This window comes from Podarcis filfolensis (assembly GCF_964270895.1).
Source record: "Podarcis filfolensis genome assembly, chromosome: 8".
Taxonomy (NCBI): domain Eukaryota; kingdom Metazoa; phylum Chordata; class Lepidosauria; order Squamata; family Lacertidae; genus Podarcis; species Podarcis filfolensis.
This window is the reverse complement of record NC_139611.1, coordinates 38,957,569-38,975,706: the sequence shown is the minus strand read 5'-3', so window position 1 is coordinate 38,975,706 and position 18,138 is coordinate 38,957,569. Positions and strand designations below refer to the sequence as shown.

The window sequence follows — 18,138 nt, the reverse complement described above, 5'->3', positions numbered from 1 at the left end:
AGCATCCTTTGAGGTTTGCCTGTTGAGGGTTTGTTTGTTTTGGCTTCTTGGCTTACTCCAGTGGCACAGGAAGGACTGAAACTGCTGAGGCTGCTGTGCTGCCAGGATTGCAGTGGGGAGAGACAGTTCAGCAGTGGGAGAGGGCTATTGCACTCCTGTCCTCATTGTGGGCTTCCCAAGAGGCATGTGTTTGGCCAGTGTGAGAAACAGGATGTTGGACTAGATGGGCCTTTTGCTCTGGCTGAGCAAGGCTCTTATTATGAGAACATGAGGAGCAGCCAGTCTTGGGTTTCATTGCTTGGAAAGAAGCTCTCCTGAAGGCAGTGGGGCATAATCTGGAGGAAACAGATCAGATCAGGCATGTTTTGTTATTAACTATTAATTTACAAAGCCCTGAACGAATGAGGTCTAGGGTACTTCAGGGACCGCCTGAATTGTTGTATCCCAGTTCGATCACTGAGATCATCTGCAGGGTCTCACTGCTCATTCCCTGAGTTGGTGAGGCTCATTTGGCAACAGCATGAAACTGAGCCTTTAGTGTCATTGGACCAGAATTGTAGAACACTCTACAAGTAGAGATTCAGCAGGATCCTTTTGTTTCAACCTTTAAATGCCTGTTGAAAACCTTTATATTCCATCAGAACCATGCAGGCACTTAAGGACACATCTTTCCACAATACTTAGCTGATTTTAACATTTTATATGGTTTTTATTGTTTGGTTTTACGTACTATTGTTGTAAACCACTCTGATTTTTTATTTTATTTTTATGAATAGCAGTTTATAATTTGTTTAATATACATCATTCCATGTTCCTGCATTCATTCCTTGTTCCCTTTCTCTCCCCTTCCTCCCAAGTCACTCTCAAAGGTGGATTTAATGGAGCACGACTGTTTTTTCCACACTGGGTGCCGAGTTGAGGGGGTGCTGCAACAATGACAAACAATGGAATGTGAGAGGCAGTGGCAGTAGGGGGCCGAAATCAGATGTTGCACAGGGCACCACTGAAATTATAAGACTGTCCCCCTTCCTCATTGTGTACCAGGCAGGGATCTTACCCCTCACCCCAGCTTTATTAACTCTGCAAAATGTTGTGCACATTGGCAGCACCATGTATGTCTAATAATGTTAACATACTCAGGGCAGGATTTAGGTTTGACGAGGCCCTAAGCTACTGAAGGTAACGGGGCCTTTTATATGTCCAGCTGTCCTTTGTCAACAACAAATTTTCTCTGTTTTTTGTGTTGAATATATGCTATACGATACGATACGATACGATATCTTTATTGTCATTGTCCCTTGCAGAACAATGAAATTGAAAAAAACTACATCTAAAGCCATTTGCAGATAACAAAATAACCAGTCCATGCAGAATGTAGGCACCCTATATATAGAAATGAGCAAACCAGTGATATTTTAGGGAGCAGGCTAGCAGGCGGGGCCCATTACTTACATCATAGGAGCCTACACAACACAAAACACTGTTGCTGCATGTAGGTTTTATTTTATTTGTTTTTTATCTTATATTTTGGAAATGTACATCCAGGTTTTTTTCCTTTAAATTTTTTGGGGGGCTCCCAAAAGAGTGGGGTCCTAAGCTATAGCTGGTTTAGCTTATCCGTAAATCTGGCACTGATCATACTGTAATAAAATATAATTGTTGTGTATAAGACTAATCTAAGAATCTCCTTTCCCTATGACTTTTGCTAAGAAGTGTTTTAAGTGCTGCTGTGTAGCCATTATGATGAAGATTGTGATGTTAGTAACGCAACCTGTTTTAGTTCCGTGCAGACATCTGCTGTTGTGCTCATCTGCTTTTCAAGCAATCCCTCTTGAAGTCAATTCTATTAGGGCTCCCCCATACTTTCCCTTATATAAATAATGCCCAGAGCATCCCATGGGAGACTGTTACTCTCATCCTTATCCATAAAAAAGGACACAAAAATTAATGCAGCAATTATTGTTGAATAAGTTTTTGGATGAGTATCTAAGTAAAGTGTATGCACATTTCATGCATCTTTCCTTTTAAATGAGCAATTAGACTGGGAAGAACAACCTGAGATTTTAACAGAAAAAGAGGCAAGGTTAAGAAAATAAAACAGACGCTCCTGCTTAAAGTTCATTTCTTGTAGAGTAGTAATATTTTCTGTAGGCACCCCTAAACTGAGAGATGCCTTTATGAAGGATAAAGGTGAACTGCCTGGGAGAACAATGGTGACTGGGGAGATATCATATGTTTTACTATCATCTATTATGCCCATGCTCTATTCACTGAATTTTCACTGAGGTCCCAGGTGCAATTCCCAGCATCTCCAAGCAGGGCTGGGAGAGACTTCTGCCTGAATCTCCAGACAATACTAAGCAAGGTGGACCAATTGTCTGATTCAGTACAAGGAGCTTCCTGTGTGATCCCTTTGGGTGGTTGTTGTGTGGTGTTTTGTGTCATTGCATTTTATCACATATTATTGCAATACGAAACGCTGTTGCAAGGCTAAACTTCATGGCATTTATCTACACTTAGCAGTGACCATTCTGAAAATTATGATAATATTAGTAACAACTAAGCTCCATTGAAAGTGATGGGATTTAAGTAAAACGTGAGACAAACTTGTTGCTTTGGTTTTAGTGAGACTTAGTCCTAACTACATTTTGCTGAATTGAGGTCTATTTCTTCAGAAAAACACACACATGTGCACTAATTAAGAGAGTTTGGATTTGATATCCTGCTTTATCATGAAGGAGTCTCAAAGCGGCTAACATTCTCCTTTCCCTTGCTCCCCCACAACAAACACTCTGTGAGATGAGTGAGGCTGAGAGACTTCAAATAAGTGTGACTGGCCCAAGGTCACCCAGCAGCTGCATGTGGAGGAGCAGGGAATCGAACCCGGTTCACCAGATTACGAGACTACCACTCTTAACCATGATTGCTGTGCACGTCTCTGGGACATGCGTGAGTGAGGATTCCCCCACTTTGCTCCCTTTCTGCACCAAAAATGGCGTGCATGTCAGTGGGAGCACACATGCTGATCGTGCACAAGTGGGAAGGTGTCTGTACATTTTTATGTACACCTTACCCTAGTATATGCATCTCTGTACACATTTTTTTAAAAAAACTTTGTCCTGCTTTTCTTTTAAGCAATTTTGGGTGATATATAGTAGGGATGAAGGATAAATTTGATTTAGTTAGCATTTAAAGGCAAAAACATCTAATTCACGCTTTTTGAAAAAGAAAACACAAATGGAAAGAAAACACAGCCTTTGTTTGAAAGTCACACTTACCTGAATTTTGCAGTTCTCCAGTCAAATAATTCATACAAAAAAGCATATATTAGGATTAAAAGGTTTTTTTAAACACTGAAAACAGTATACAAGCATGCATTTTGTTAGGGAAATTGCATTCCAAAAATGTGTTTTTATAGGTAAAATTGCATACAGATACATGTACATTAGGAACAAAATTGCACTAAAATGTTGCTGAATTTTCATGAGGACATTTAAAATAAAAAACTGACAAGCTGATGTAGAAATTATTCATTATTACTTATTTATTTTGAGCATTTGTCCCCCACTCTTCAGCCAAAAGAGCTCCCAGGCAAGAAAACCCCTTACAAAAAATACAAACAAGGGGAAAGGGATAGAGAGAGAAGAAGGGAAAAAACAAACTCAGGCACCAATTATTAAATAACAGTTATCATAATAATCAACTTGCATAATTCAGAAACAGGAGGTGCCTGATAGAGCTGAGTTTCTGGCAAAGATGACAGAAGGAGCCCCGCTTCCCATCTCTCCCTCAGAGGCTGTTCCAAGGGGACGGCAGAGGGAGAAGCAGCTGGCCTCCATGTGGAGAAGTGAATTTAAGATTTGGGAAAATGAGATACTGCTATTGAGAGATCCACCCATTCTTAACACCTGCTACCTTTCCAGCAATTTAGCCCTCTTAGGTGGGCAGGCTGGGCTGCCATACTGCGGTGAGCTTTGGGACTAAATGTGCCTTTGGCCTGATCCAGACAAGCCCTTCTTATGTTCAGAGTCTAATCCTAATGCAGTACCATCTCCATCACAATATAATTGTATTGGTCCTGAGTCTGGTCATAACCACTGTGTATCACTCACTGCCTTATAAGTAAAGCATCCCTGTCAACACGATTGATAGATTCCACAAACAAGTACATTTATGCTTCTGTTTACTATGCTTTTGTGGGTTAGTAGGCTCAGCAGGCAGCACCACAACCTTCCAGGTCCAGAACAGCTTTGTGACTTTTCTTGCCACCCTCCCCAGCCCCCACGTCCTCTGCAGCACTAATATTGGGTACCTTTATAGTCCCCCAAAGCCACAATTGGGAATGCATTCAGAGACCATTCGCACAGGAAGCAGGTCCAGCCCTGAAGAAACGGGGAAGCTTGTCCGATCGAAAACAGTCCATGAAAGGAAGCCTTTCATGCCGTCTCTTTCAGGTAGAGTTTTGCTTGCGGATTAAAAAGAGTTTATTCAGGTACTTGCACATTTCCCGGCTGTCTGAACTGGGCGGGATGTGGAAACCTCTAAGTCATAATCGATTGCTGTAAAAGCGACCGGTTCAGGCTAGCTGGGAAATAGGCAGATGAAAGGCCCGGCAGAGGCGACACACAAACTGAGAGGGATGAAAGGGAGACCCAGAATTTCGGTCCTCAAAGACATAAGCAAAGCAGTCAAGGCTCAAATCGCCTCTTTCTTCCTTTATGAATGTGATTCTCTCTCTTTCTCTCTTTAAGGAGAGGCGTTTAGATGTTTTATGGGGCCCCAAATCCCACATTGGGTTTTTTTTATTTGTTTAAAGTAAAAATTCAAATGGCACCCCCCCCCGTCCTGACACATGCATACAAACACACACTTGGATTGGGGAGGTTACCTAATTTCCACACCCCCAAAACAAAACACAAACCGAAACATGAGTAGCCTTAGAAATTCACATCTCAGAATTTTGCGATACAGTTTTCCACCCACTGTGCACAAAATTGCATGGTGCAATATACTAAGGCGCATATATCTGTGAAAAGAAGAGTTTGCAAAAATGTGGGGGGAAATTGCATACAAAAATGTTTACGTTAGGAGAAATGTGCACCTAAGAGAACAATGGGGAAAGATGGAGAGCTCAACTTAAGACTGGAAAAATGAGAAACTGAAATAGACAGATTTGTTCATCTCTGACACATGCATACTTTTATTAACAAAGGACAAAATCCATTCGGGAAGTTTTTTCTGTGCACAATGCTGTCTCTAGGTTTTGGGGGGGCCTGGGGCTCCTCTGGAAGGAAGGACAGGATATATATTGAATGAATCAACACCTTGTCCCATTATCACCAGCTCCTCCTCCTCCTCCTGCTAATTACCAGGCAGACAACCAATGAACATGCAGCTTGCAATGCTGAAAGCAGAGGAGTAGGCTCTGGACAGTGGGACTGAATCATAACATGAATGAGATCTTCATTCATTTATTTAGTATAAAAAACAAATGGAGTCCCTTTGTCAATTAGGCCAGGTGTTACCAACACAGCACCCTCCCTATGTTTTGGGCTATAACTGCTATCAGCCCCAGCTATAGCTATAGCTGTCAACATTTCCCTTTTTTTAAGGGAAATTCCCTTATTCTGAATAGGATTCCTTGCAAGAAAAGGGAAAAGTTGACAGCTATGGCCCCAGCCAGCATGACCAATGGGCAGGGGTGAAGGGAGATGCAGTTAACAATGCTGGTGTGTGTGCACAATATTCTCTACCCTGAGTTAGTACATTAAATATTTCATTTTGCAGGGCACGCACACACAAGGGATGTGCCTTGCATTCTGAACATTGCAGTCCCTGCTGAGCTGAATGGGCATCCTGGAACAAAGCTCTCTCCCTGTGGAGTAGAAAAAAAGGATGCTTGCTCCTAACCTTTACACCATTTGTTAGAAGCTCCCAAATATATGATGTGCTGTTGTTGCTGTTATTGTTTTACCACAGCTCGCTGTTAAAAGACATGTAAGGTCATAGGCACCTGGCAGAGTCTGTGGAAACAAGAGGAACTGTCTTCCTTTCCCATACCAGAGCCTATACAGCGAGGAACAGTCATAAACAAGTCTTATGCACACAAAAATATCAAGGATGAAAAAACACCTCCCCCCACCTTTTTATACATCCTAAAGCACTTACAGCTCTAGGTTTTCTTGATCTGGAGAAACAAGCTTAAAAAGAGTTTCAGAAGACCTTCCAAAATATGCCCCCACCCCCACGCTGGCACCACTTCACTGAACCCTTCTCCCCCCCACCTCCAAGGCAGCTTCTACCCTCTATTACATAGACCATTGATCTTGGTTCCTTTCAGAGGCTTAGACAAACACTGGGCTGTTTCACTGCCACAGGTGCAGGGAGAAGTAGGAAGTAAAAACCATACAGAAAACCTATTTCCATGAAGCTTGGCACTTGATGGTGGGCAAGGTGATTATGGATATCTGTAAGTCTCCGGGATGAATCTAAGCAACATCTTGGAATTCATTGTTGTGTTCTATGCTAATATTGTGTTTAATTCAACTTACTGTTCAAAGTAATGGGAAACTATCCTGCATGAATGCATTATGAGGGCCCAGATAGCTCAGTTGGTTAGAACATGATGCTGATAATGCCAAGGTTGCAGGTTCAATCCCCATATGGGGCAGGGGCATATTCCTGCATGGCAGGGGGTTGGACTAGATGATCCTCAGGGTACCTTCCAACTGTACAATCCTACAATTCTATAAGTTGCCAATGCTTAATTTGTACACAGAGAAGGCAGACTCACATAACCTGAAGCCGTGGTACCAATCGTGCACAGTGAGGACAGGCTGAGGTTATTGATCAATTCATGCCCCTCCTTTTAAAGGGGGTCATACTCCACAGCTACAGAGCATGGTATCTTAAGGACCCAAAACCAACTGAGCCACTTATAATGGCTAATGTAATTGAGACTGAGAAGTGCCTGAGGCCTGTTCCCCTGCTGAAGCTAAGGAAGGCTGGGACTGGTTAGTGCCCAGATGGGCAACTACCTGGGAACCCCATTGACACCATCTTTTGCTCCAGGGTGAAAGAAGGCGGGCTATAAATGCAAGAAAATGAACAAATAAACTGAGCACTGAAAACTAGCAGCTAGTTGTTTCATATGTCTCACAGACCTCATGGTAACTTATAGGATAACCCATTTGTTGTGGCACAATGTTTCATAGGCCACAGCCTACCTCATCAGATGGAGCATTGGGCCACTCCAGACTGATGGGTTTGTTAGTTTTTTGCAGGTGAATTCTGCAACATCTCATTGATGAAATAATAGTCAGTCAGAGGAAGACTTATACTGTGCCATCCACATGTTGTTATGCTTCCCCAATGTCACCATGCTATTGTCATCTGGAAGGGCACTCTTCCACTATGGAACAGGGATGTCCAACTCCCAAGAGACTGCGATCTACTCCCACTATAAAAACACTGGCAGTGATCTACCCATTGGATTGACCAAAGTTGTTGAGTTTTTTGTTGAGCTTTTTTTGGGGAGCAACACCCACAGTTGGTGAGCTTCTTCTAGGGAGGCTTCAGCAAAGTTGTTGCCCGACCAGTTGGATGTCCCTGCTATACAACAACCAAAGTAGGATGAAACAGCAGCAACCCTGGAATGTTTGTGGTATGAAATATTCCAGGTTTTCAACAGGAAATAAGGCAGTATTTCTGGCCCAAAATCTTTGCAGGCACAAACAGGATCTCATGGGACAGCCCTAATACCATCACAAGCACAAATCATCATGAATGCTCATTAAAAGGGGCACTCCCCCAAAACACAACGTTCTTTTTCACCACTTAGTATTAAGAAAATGCATTTTTGGAGCTACATTTTGTCGATGGTAGACTATAAGAAATCTTTGGATGAGTCCGTATGAATGACTCATCAGTGTCTCATGTTTCCTGCATTCTGTGGAGAAAGTCGGCTTCACTCTTTCATTCAGTTAATAAAACCAATGCTTCTCTGTGGTAACTATATACATTTTAAAAACTGGAATAGAATTCTGCAATTCCCAAACAATTAAATTACGTTCCTTGATTAGATTGCTTTGTTGTTGTTGCAAAAAATGAAAAGGAAGGCATTTCAAAAGAAAATCCAATTCTGACAGCTAATCCAAGCATTTATTTCTTTTTTTTTTAATCCTCACAGACAAGGGTAAAGTGGGAACTTGACTGGGGTATACACTAGGTCTGTGTGAGAGAGTGTGATTAATTCCTGACACTGTGTTCTAGGTGACACCATGAAATATTAAGTACAAGGCAAGTGAGAGCCCTGAGATATATTCTGAAATGACTCAGTTTTGTCAGATTGCCAAAGCGATGGAAAAATGATTGGCACAAGCAAAAGCTGGTTGGGGGATAATCTTGATAGAGAATTCAAAACACTTTAAAATGGAGAGGAGTAAATGGATAAGTTGTAATTAAGGCCCAATCAAGGGTTTCAAAATGCATCTTTTCTTCAAGCTGAAAAGAAAGCAAACAGATGAGCCTGTAAGATAAGGGGTAACTGAATCCTCACCCGGTGACAGACAGGCTTGAACTTCTTGAGAAAAGGCAGGAATAATAAAAATAAAATAAAAATGAGAATAAGAAGGAAGGACTTCATCCTACAGCCGGCAATGGCGAAGGTCCTTAGTACATAATGGGGAGTTAACACCCGTCAGAGACAACAAACTCAAGTGACGGCTTGGCTGCATGTGTGAAGCAGACCAAGCACTGTGTAATGTATCTAATAACCTCAAATGCAACAGACAGTTCTCACATTAAGCTGCAGTAAGGCGCAAAGTGGTGATGTGATGAATCACAGAGCACCAAGATACTGAGTGATGCAAACATGTAATTGAATCAGTGCAGACCTCTGAGCAGAAGTGCTACGTGCAGACAGGGTCTCACCTCAGCCAGCAACTGTGTTGCAGCACTTGGCACTAACTTTGTGTGTTTTCACCTGACTGCCTTAGAGCTTGGTGAAGTCCCACCACACTGGTGTGTATATCACAGCTCTTTCCCTCCTAGCCATACGCATCAGCATGACTTCAAATTTCTATCGGTTGTGTACACACCAGGGGGCATTGATGAAGCAGGGATGTCTTCACCCTATGCCAAGGTCTTCGTACTATGGCAAGAGGTGAATTAGGAACGGCTTAAGGACTCCAGTTGGCATGAAGCTGGTTTGAAAAAGAACAACAATATCTGATAACAAAGAACAGGATACATATGCATGTTGGACAGCATCGTGTAGACACTGATTAAAAACCCAGCGCTGGAAACGCAGTCAGTGCTCGATAAATGGGAGTGTAAACACAGCCCTAAGTTGCCCATCGATTGCAGGCAGTATCTGGGCAGCAGTCTGAGACAGGTCATCTGGTTACTGTCTTCCACACTCTGGTGAGAGGTTGTCTTATTCTATCAATGATCATTACAGTGGTACCTCGGGTTACATACGCTTCAGGTTACAGACTCCACTAACCCAGAAATAGTACCTCGGGTTAAGAACTTTGCTTCAGGATGAGAACAGAAATTGTGTTCCGGCGGTGCGGCGGCAGCAGGAGGCCCCATTAGCTAAAGTGGTGCTTCAGGTTAAGAACAGTTTCAGGTTAAGAATGGACCTCCGGAATGAATTAAATACTTAACCCGAGGTACCACTGTATTTCTAAACAGTACCTATGCATATAGGAAGTACTAAAAGAAACTATTTCTTCATGCAGTGCATAGTTAAATTATGCAACCCGCTTCCACAAGAGGCAGTGATGATGACCAACTTAGAAGGCTTTAAAAGAGGGCTGGACAGATTCATGGAGGACAAGGCTATCAAGGGCTACGCTCTACCTCCGTGGTCGGAGGCAGGAATGCTTCTGAATACCAGTGCTGGAAACCACAGGAAGGCAGAGCACATTTATGCTTTGGTTCTGTTGCGGGATACCCCTGGTTTACATGGGAACTAGTAATAAAAAGTGAACAGAAAACTGGGGGATGAGTGTGGTGGAGTGTAAGGAAGGGCTCATCCACACTTCTCCTTCCCCCAGGAAAACCCATTGCTAACCTCTGAATCAGAGCAAACACCAATCAGTTTTTTCCCAGGATTCACTTTTGCTCCAGTTTAGTGCGAATCAGCAAGTTTTCTGGGAGAAAGCAGTGGAGCGAAGACAAAACCATAGAAGAAGCAGAAAACTGCTCAGGCCCGTGCTCTCTAGGCATGGGACAAACCAAAGTGTGGATGAGCCTATGATTTTTCCCATGATGGCTGCTTCATTTTTTTATTTTTTATTTGAAATAGCAAATGTCTTTCAAAAATTTATCATTTTGGTGGAGGGGGTTGACCCTGCGTTGCCCTAACCATGCACTTAGTTTGCCTAGTGGGTAATCCTGCACTGCCCTACCAAAATTTCTCCACCATCCCTAAACTAATGGAAACCTGGTTGGAAAGATACATACATAGGGAATGAAAAGGGAAAGAGAAGCCCTCTGCAATGGCATAAAATCCCAGGCACAGAGAAAAACTTACATCCAGAGAGACAAATAGACAGGGAGAGAGAGAGACAGGGAGAGACACCTGTAAGACAGATGACACTTCCTTTGGCATGAGAAATGGCTCTTTGGCAGCTGAGGCAGAGGAGGCGGGATTCCTCGGCCCTTCTGATCCTATCCACGTGAGGTTTCAGGTGTCTTCTTCAGAAAGCCAAAAGGTCACCGAGGGGACAATCTCTTCAGCAAAAGGGCCATTGGGCTGCCAAAGTGTCAACCGTTCAAAGACCGCTGACGGAGATAAGAGCGGGGAAGAGGTGCAACTTAAGTGTCACCTTCTAGCTACTGGGAGCTTAGATGCACTTCAAAGGCAGCAAGCAGGGAAGATGCCAAGGCCTCTGATGAAGCCAGAAAAAGGGAGGCTTGAAGGAATAATGATCGCTTATCATATTCCAATGGTGGGATGTGTGAAAAACAGGCAACCAGGAATCACACTCCACAAGGTGAACAGCAATAATTTCCCCAAGATAACGACGGTTGGACTAAATGTGATTTACACAGGGGTACCAATTGTCATTCCTGGACTGAAATGGTGACCTGCTGCATGTGTGGTTGTAGGAAGCTGCCTTACAATAAGTCAGACCATTGGTGCAGCTGGCTAAGCATTGTCTACACCAGGCATGGGGAAGATTTGGCCCTCCAGATTTTGATGAACTACGGCTCCTATCATCCCTGGCCATTGGCCTTGCTTGTTTGGGCTAATGGGAGTTGTAGTTCAGCAACATCTGGAGGGCCAAAGATTCCCCATACTTGGCCTACACTGACTGGTAGCAGCTCTCAAGGGCTTCAGATAGAGAAGGCTCTTTCCCAGCCTTATCTAGAGATCCTGGGGATTGAACCTGGGACCTTCTTCATGAAAACCAGATGCTCCATCATTGAGCTACAGCCCTTTCCTTTCTACTATGGGGGTTGAAACCATTATTATTCACTAATTTCCTGTTCCACTGGGGCTACCAGCTATAGGAGAACACAACAAGAGTCCTGTTGGATTAGACCAATGGTCCATCTAGTCCTAGGAACGTAAGTCAGATGTTGACCACTGGTCCATCTGCTTAGCTCTCCAAAGCAGGCATCTCCTCCTCTGTTTTCTTCTCTTCTTCATGATTAGGGTCTCAGTGGATTTTCTAAGATTCCAAAGGAAAGCAAAAAAGGAAAAGAAAGAGAGAGAAAGAAAGAAACCTTCCAAGCTTTTTATCTACATTTTTCAAAAGAATGCAAATCGTGAAACTCAACCTTAAAAAGCTTGTGCTGGAAAGCTGCAGTGCATTTCACCTTTCATATTTTGAACCAAACTATGAGACCTTTCCTACTGCCAAAAGAACTTTTTTCCTCAATTAACCGTTGGGTTCCAGGAACTACTTGGCACACTCTGAAGTTCTCGGGTGCTGATGCAGAATACTAATGGGGAGATCGCACGCTGAGCAGATTTCAGTCGTTTAGCAGATTTGACATATAAACTGGGAGGAGGGGTTAAGAAAACCCCAAGCTGCCCTTAAGAAATTTGGAAGGGTGGGGGGAACAGTTCTAGGGGAGAAAGCAGGAAAGTCCGATATTGATGCATATATTACTACATGCAGTCTTGGAAGAAGATTACCTGTTAAGGTGAGCTGCAGGCAGATTAGTCCGAGAGTTGGTGACTGACCCAAGGCAGACCCTCCAAGTGTCCCTATTTTCCAGGGACAGTCCTGGATTTATAGACACTCTCATGGTTTCTGATTTGATCCCGGAATGTCCCACTTTTCCTTAGGACACCCCTATTATCATCAGGGAAATATTGAAGGGTATGGAGTTATGCAGCCCCCAAGCCAAGGAGATATGTAACTATTCAACCTTTAGAAGCCGGTAGCCCTGTATAGGGAAGGTTTTTTAATGTTTAATGTTTTGTTATATTTTTATATATGTTGGAAGTCGCCCAGAGAAGCTGGGGCAACCCAGTCAGATGGGTGGGGTATAAATAAAATCATTATCATCACCATGAATTGCATAGGGCACCCCTATTTTCATTGGAGAAATGTTAAAGGGTTTGCCAAGGTCACTGAGTGAGCTTCATGACTGAATGGGGATTTAAGCCCTGGTCTTTCATTGAACTAACCACTACACTACACTACCCTGGCTCTCCAGTGAATTACTGATGAATTAGCTAGGTTCACCTTTAAATGTAAACTGAACTGAATGTTTTCTACTTCCCCAGGAACCAGTGTCATTTCAAAACTGTGTCGCCGTGATTGCTTCTTCTTCCTCCACCTTTTTTTAAAAAAAAAGTTATTTTGCCACAGAGTGGGAAAATGAGTCTGGCATAATTATAGGCCCAGCTGAACAGATGCCCGCTTGAGAGCAACTGGGTTGATTAGCGCCCTATAAATCTTTGCCTGTCTTCCCTAATTGCTCTAACAGGAAAGCACTTAATTATGTAATTGAGATGCCAGATTGGTCAGTCACATGTGTGTGTGCGCACATGCACTCTCAGAGAGAAGGACAAAGAATAAAAATGCAAAGCTTCCCCCCCCCTTTTTCTCTTTTTTAAGGAAAGAGTTATCAGACTTTGTTTCTGGACTAGTTAAATATAGAAGCGGCCAGACGGATCTGTCTGTGCAAACAGAGAACATGATGTGTGGGAAAGTAACCTGGTGTTGAACCTGGCAAATTCTTTGTCAAATTGTTGTGCCCAGGCGCACTGAGCTTTTTTGGTACCTCCATAGTACCTCACCAACAAGTTTGTTATCACACTGGGCACTGTGATGCCGTCAATGTGGTGTATACAGATCCCTGGAATGACACCCTCTGCCTTTAAGATCAGGAAACAGGATAAACTTTCTAGCTGGTGTGATGGTGAGAATCTAGAAAGGCCAGCAACAACTGCAAAAGAGAACCCCCGCTGGATCAGTCAAAAGTAGCTCCCAGCCATTCTCAATCCTGGACTCTGCAGGTGTTTTCTACTACAACAAACATCTGGAGGTCTCCAGGTAGGGGAAGGCTGGTCAGTCTAGTCCAGGGATGGAGAACTTGTGGGCCTCCGGTTGTTGCCAGACTACAACTCTCAGCCCCAACCAACACTTCCAATTGTCATGGATGATGGGAGCTGGAGTCCAAAAATTCCTGTAGGTCCATATTTTCCCCATGTCTGGACTAGATGGACCGGTCTTCTCCAACCTGGAGACCTCCAGATAGTAATCTACCTCAGAACTCTTTGTGTGCAAGAGTGAAAAACAGGATTTTGAAAATGCATCTATCACATGGGTGCATTTTTCAGAGAAGCCAGAGTGGAAGCAGATAAACTGGTCCCAAGCCATTAAGGACTTTATATACTAATATAGGGACATGGGTGGCGCTGTGGGTTAAACCACAGAGCCTAGGACTTGCCGATCAGAAGGTCGGCGGTTCGAATCCCCGTGATGGGGTGAGCTCCCGTTGTTCGGTCCCTGCTCCTGCCAACCTAGCAGTTCGAAAGCACGTCAAAGTGCAAGTAGATAAATAGGTACTGCTCCGGCGGGAAGGTAAATGGTGTTTCCGTGCGCTGTTCTGGTTCGCCAGAAGTGGCTTAGTCATGCTGGCCACATGACCCGGAAGCTGTACGCCGGCTCCCTCGGCCAATAAAGCGAAATGAGCGCCGCAACCCCAGAGTCAGTCACGACTGGACCTAATGGTCAGGGGTCCCTTTACCTTTTACCTTTATACTAATATTCACACCATGAACTTGGCCCAGTGGTAAACAAGCAACCATTGCAGATCTCTGAGCAGAGGTGTTACATGCTGACAGGGTCCCATTCGTGCTGCAGCATTCTACACTACCCAGGATGTGAACTGGGTAGATCTTTAATAGCAGAGCCGAGGGGTGTTTTTTCCTGGCATTCACACCATAAAGACCTGCCCTTTCCATCATGCAATGGAAGAGCGTCCAATGCTGCAAAGTTGAATCCCAGTTGATCAAGCCAGCCGACGGGTAGTACCAGAATACGCACCAGGGATGGAAGCCAAAACAATGGGAAGTGAGGCAGGGAATAGGGAAGGTAGCCAATCAAAACACACTTTCACACACCAGGGGTTTTTGTTTTGGGGTGGGGGTCTTGCTACCCAAATGGAGCCAGTCAACCCAGAAAGCAAAACACTTTCTGCAAAGTGAGTGAAGGAAAGAAAAACAGCATTACCTGCCACTCTGTTTACGGCAGGCAGCTGACGGATGGACTGACACCTCAGGGGGGCAGAGGCCAAAGAGGTAGGTGAATGACAGGACTGTCTTTGTAAGCGGGTTATTTTTAACCAAACCTCCTCCAAAGTCTCCGGGAGGATAATGAGAATCAAAAACAAATTATATAAGACAGGGATGGGGGGAGGACCAAGGGCCATGATCCTATATAGACAACCTTCTGGGGACCATATGCCATGTGTGGGTGGGGCCAGAAATAAAGGTGGGTGGAGCCATGAATGTGAATTTTATCTTTGTACGATAGGCCGCTATCTACAAACACTTGCAAAACCTTCTCGCTCCTCCATCCAGGCAAGCAAGAGGCATCTTCAGAGTTCAAGGGCAAATTCCAGCCAGGCAAAAACACCCAAGGAGGGTGCAGAGCAGGACTAGTGAGGGGCAGAGTCTGAGGAAGGTCCCAAGGGACATATAGTGAGATCTGGAAGTTGACATTTGGCCCTTAGGCCTGAGGTTCCCCATCCCTGACATAAGATGACATCATAATCATTAACCTGTTACCCATCTAGCACAAGACACAAAACAATATGCAAAAAAATAAAGAAAGATACATTGGTAAGGATAATAACAGCAAGGATAAAACACAGAATGGACATGTGTTTTTTTAATATCTGCAAAGCCCACTGGGTAATACTGGCTATAACAATGACAACTGCCACCACTGCCATGACTACTTCAACTTAGTCTGCTCTCCTGCAAAGAAATCAGGACGAATGCACATTAAACAGCCAATGTCATTTAATATCTTCACAAACAAATGAGGACGAATGCCCATTGAACAGCCAGCTTCATCTTATCTCCCTGCAAGTAAATCAGGATGAATGCTCATTAAATAGCCAACATCGTCTATCTCCCTGCAAACAAATTAGGGTGAATGCTCAGTTAAACTTCCTGTTGGCTATTCCTGACGCAGAAGAGAGAGATCGGGCGGATATTTCCTAACACACGTCAAATTGTTCCTCCTTTACTAGCAAATTACTTGCCCTGACATTGGAAAAGGAACGATTTTCCATTATACCACTGACCCCTGTTGTGTGTTCTATTAACACCACATGTTAAAACTTTTATATTTTTAGTAAACCGTGACCTTGTACATTCCCTGTCATTTCCCACTGGCACCAGTACAGCACATGTGGTCGGCATGATGGCTAATGGTTTTCATTTGTGTACAGTATACACTCGCATCTGAGGCTCGCCGAAGCGCAAGGCGGGGTCATGGCAATCAGTGTGTAATATGATTTTATTGGTTACAAACAATCACAACGGAGATGTTTGCTGCAAAGCACATTTTTGGCATCAGGCTCTCCTGCGTGTTCTGCAAATCCAGATGAAAAGGCAGCCTTGAAAAGACTGGTCACTGGGGTGTGTGTGTGTGTGTGAGAGAGAGAGAGAGAGAGAGAGAGAGCACTAATCAAAACATGTGCCTCCAACACATGTTCCCAGCATGTCAATGGCATGTCAGGTTTCATCTAATTATACCACCTTTCAGAGTGGTAGGAAGATCCCAGTGCACTCTCTGTTTCTTCTATATTGAGGATTCAGAGCTGGAGACTTATAAGAACACCAGAAGAGCCGTGCTTGATCAGGCCACAGGCCCATCTGTCCTCACAGTGGCCAAACAGCTGTCTGTGCAAAACTCATAAGCAGGGGCTGAGCACAACAATGTTCTCTCCACTAGTGATTCACAGCAGGATCTTCGTAAAAAGCAAAAGATTTACATGATCTGAAGAGAAACCAGAGAAAATCCCAGACATGAACTGATGCTGATTTACTGTTAGTATTATTTGTGTATTATTATTTTATATATTATAGTATTTTCTCCTTTATTTTCTTCTTTAATTTTACTTCAATTCCCCCCTTTCTCTCCCCCCCCCCATTTTCTTTTTAAATCTGGAAATTAATTACTGTAATCAATGTCCTAATGTCAAATTAATGTCCTAAACAAAGTTTAAGAGGACCCATCATATTACAAAAAATGAATATTTTTGTAACAGAAAGGACAATGAATATAGAAATAATAAAGTTTTATATTTGCACATATATTCACATGCACACACATAGAGTGGTGTGTGTGTGTGTTTGTGTGTATGTAAGTATTATATCTATCATTCATCTATCTATCTATCTATCTATCTATCTATCTATCTATCATCTATCTATCTATCATCTATCTATCTAATGTTGCATAGGTGCAACTAAAAACTATTAATCTAACTCTGGTTTGAGGAATTTTCGTCCCCTCCAGACACTGCTGAAGTACAACTCCTATCTGTCCAGCAAGCATGGCCAACAGCCAGAAATGATGGAAGCTGTTGTTGATGGGAGGTCGAAGGGTTCCCCCACACCTGATCTAACTAAAGCATATATATTATAATAAGTCTATCCGCATATGAAATACCCTTAAATGAAAAATACCCCATGACTCCTTATTTTCCACTTATGGAAAGTTTTACTGTACAGCTACACCTGACCTAACGGAAATGCTGATAGAAATTATAGTCATTTCTGCAAAGTTTTATAAACAACGCAACCTGACATAATTGTGCAGGCATTAATACACTCATACTCACTCAGTGCCAACATAAGCTAACACATCTGTACCTCAGTCAACCTACACCTGCACACATTCACCCACACTCCCATACTCTCAAAAACTACAGGTCCCAATAATCCCCTTGGTGCATATACAATGGCTTCACTACAACTCTGGCAACCTAATGCCAGTTGGCTAAAATCAAATTTAATCTAGGACCATGCGGCAGTTTTGTGGCAATGCAAAATGACAGCCCTTGTCCAGAACAGGCAAAAGGAACAAGAAAGGAATGTGGAGGGGGAAGAGATCACAGAGTTTAAATGCATAAATGGTATGGACATCTGACACCATCCCCGATGAGAAGCCCCACTAAATTCAATGAGACTTACTCCCAAGATGCATCTGGCTGGCCACTGTGGCCACTACCTGGCAGTTAAACTGTCAAAAATCAACCTTTCCCAACCTCCCTCCCTACTGATTGACCGTTTCCCATCCCAGCCATGATTGGTCAAGGGCCTCCAGGAGGTTGACCCAATATTCTATCATATTCCCTTCCCCAATAAAAGAACAGCAGCATACTCTTGCAGAGTAAACCCCACCACAGCTGCTTCTTTCAATAAGCCAAGTAGCTCAATAAATAAATAAATTTCCCCATATTCAAAGAACCCACTTCCTTGCCTTTTTTGGTGCACATCTGGAGTTGTTGCTGATGCTCAGAGCCAAGTCCAGAGTGGCCTTGATCTGACTCCGGAAGCACCAAAGCAGTCAGAAGGCTAGATCTGAGACCAGTCAGAATGTGAAATGAGAAATCTGGCTTTATGAATGAAGGATCAAATGCTTCCAT

The 18,138-nt window shown here is 43.3% G+C and overlaps 1 long non-coding RNA gene across 1 annotated transcript; it reads right to left on the bottom strand.

Annotated features, from left to right (window-relative positions):
• Nucleotides 1–15,350: 15,350 nt before the first annotated feature.
• LOC310769667 lies at nt 15,351–17,755 on the bottom strand. Its single transcript, XR_014551783.1, has 2 exons — nt 17,684–17,755; nt 15,351–16,484 (listed from the first exon to the last, which is right to left on the bottom strand). It is a non-coding gene; the product is annotated as an uncharacterized lncRNA (long non-coding RNA).
• Between the last annotated feature and the right edge of the window lie 383 nt (nt 17,756–18,138).